Raw genomic sequence first — 2,689 nt, forward strand, 5'->3', positions numbered from 1 at the left:
AAAGATTTTTGTCTCTTGCACTGATTTTTTCCTTTAACATTGTGAAGCTCTACTTTGAACCTTCTTAAGATCCAATAGTGCAAAATGCAAATTCTTGCAATTTTTTGACTGGTCTTAAGATTTTGATCAGGAGTGTATATGTTAGTGATGTTCACTACTTTTGGACTATAACACCTCATGAAGTGTATTTTATTGCTCGTTTTTCAGATTGGAGGAACAGGCTATATTTCAGGACCTTGTCATAGCCAAGGATGAAAACGTAGGAAAATGAGTGGACTGTATGCACAAATCAACCAAAAATGTAAGACTGCAGATTGTAAATGTATAATAACAGTAACGTTTTTGCCTCTAAAAACAACATGCCTGACTGAATTGTATGCATTCTAGATTTTGTGGTGGGCAATGGTCAGCAGCCAGGGAGATCTCTCACAGATCCAGAAGCAAACTGGATGAGGAGGCTTTGAGCTAGTGCTGTGTAGACATGGAGTGCTGCTTTATAGAGATAGGATATGAGATATTTGCATAACCCTTGTTCTTTTAACAAATTCTGGCCAACAGACAATCACTTTTTTTTCTATGGATGTAACCTGCAAGTACTGGCCATATCTTGAAAACTAACAAAAAGCTGTCCTGAGCTCCAACACCTGCTTAAAATGAAGCCATTTCTCTAAATTTTCCATGGCAAAGCCCATGAATGTAAGGTAAGGAACACTGACCAGGCATTGTATAACATTGCTGGTACATACTGCATAAACATCTTTGACACAGTTGATGTTGTTTGTGTATGTTTGTGCAGATACAGATGGACACAAAGCTTGTGCCAAAGCTCATCACAAGATCAGAAAGGAGAAAACATCTTAGCATTGGCTTTAGAAGATGTTGGTCACTTGAAGACTGATACAGACACAGAAGTTCTGTCTTTGGAAGAGATCCTGTTTGGTGACACAACATTGCCATGGCAACAATCACACAGTGGTAAGTAAACATACACTAATATGTTTTATACTGTCATCATACCTGACAGATAATGTGACTAGATACTCCAGAGGTTGACCTAAACGTACAAATTTAAACTTTTACTGAGTTGATTTGTCCTTTTCATAAATGCATTTCAGACTCTCAGTCTTCACACAAGAACAAGGGCAATCAATGACATCATGATGGTAAAGAGACTGGAAGAGGAAAAGAGGATCCTTGTTGATGGACCATCATTGGAAATCTCTGTCATCCTATGAAGACACTCTAAAGGAGTTTCCCACCTGTTATCAGGAGGTAAATTTAAAAATATGTTTTTAAGTAATGCATAATCATACCAAAAGTTAAAGCATCTAAATTTTGTATTTTTATTTTTATTTATGTTCAACTTTAAAGGTTTGTCCTGTGCCCTAACTGACGAAGGTCCAAGAGGTCTCCAGAGCATCATCCTCAGAGAGCTGCAGCACCAACAGATGAAGCTGCAGGCAACAGAGTATTATCTACAGCAGGGGAGCCCAAAGTGGGTCCTGGAGGCCCGGCATCCTGCATGTTTTAGTTCTTTCCCTGGTTTAACACACCTACATCAAATGATGGCTCGTTAGAAGGCCTAAGAAGAATATTGACAATTTGTTACTACCAGGGAGAGAACTAAAATGTGCAGGATGCCGGGCCACTAGGACCGACTTTGGACATCCCTGATCTACAGACTTTGTCAGGAGCAGAGAGCGTTACCTTTGACGACGACTTCAGTAGTGACTGATAATAGTCTGTAATCATTTGTGAATGTACTGCTGACAAAGATCTCCACTGGTGTGACAGTGTAGATCTTTGTCAGTGACATATATATGTCATGTTTGTATTTTAACATATATATATATATATATATATATATATATATATATATATATATATATATATATATATATATATATATATATATATATATATATATATATAAGAACAAGAACAAGATCCGTGCAATAAACAGCTATGCCTTACCAGTAATCAGATACCCTGCCGGAATAATTAGCTGGCCAATGAAAGAGATAAAGGCCACGGACGTTAAGACTCGGAAGCTACTAACCATGCATGGAGGGTTCCACCCCAAATCCAGCACCCTGAGACTGTACACAAGCCGTAAGGAAGGAGGCAGAGGACTAGTGAGTGTGAGAGCCACTGTCCAGGATGAAACATCCAAGATCCATAAATACATCAAGGACAAAGCCTCAATGGACGATGTGCTCAGCGAATGTCTCAAACAATGGGGAACAGAGGACGAGGTGCTGGAGGAACCATCATGGGAAGACAAGCCCCTACATGGGATGTACCACCGACAAATAACTGAAGTGGCTGATATCAGGAAATCCTACCAATGGCTGGAGAAAGCTGGACTCAAGGACAGCACAGAGGCCCTCATCCTGGCCGCCCAGGAACAGGCCCTAAACACCAGAGCAATAGAGGCTCAGATCTACCACACCAGACAAGACCCAAGGTGTAGGTTGTGCAAGGAGGCCTCTGAGACAGTCCAGCACATAACAGCAGGGTGCAAGATGCTGGCAGGGAAAGCGTACATGGAACGACATAACCAAGTGGCGGGCATAGTGTACAGGAACATCTGTGCCGAATATGGACTGGAAGCCCCGAGGTCAAAGTGGGGAACACCCCCAAAGGTGGTGGAGAATGGCCGAGCTAAGATCCTGTGGGACTTCCAGAT

General features: G+C 41.2%; 1 long non-coding RNA gene across 1 annotated transcript; it reads left to right on the plus strand.

Moving 5' to 3' along the window:
• The first annotated feature begins 225 nt into the window (after nt 1-225).
• LOC148152443 (uncharacterized) lies at nt 226-1,843 on the plus strand. The gene is made up of 3 exons (XR_015762255.1): nt 226-975; nt 1,116-1,272; nt 1,372-1,843. It is a non-coding gene; the product is annotated as an uncharacterized LOC148152443 (long non-coding RNA).
• Nucleotides 1,844-2,689: the final 846 nt, after the last annotated feature.

Source organism: Poecilia mexicana, unplaced genomic scaffold (assembly GCF_051168715.1).
Source record: "Poecilia mexicana isolate PSO_F unplaced genomic scaffold, ASM5116871v1 ptg000001l_4803281_4836305_+_RagTag, whole genome shotgun sequence".
Taxonomy (NCBI): domain Eukaryota; kingdom Metazoa; phylum Chordata; class Actinopteri; order Cyprinodontiformes; family Poeciliidae; genus Poecilia; species Poecilia mexicana.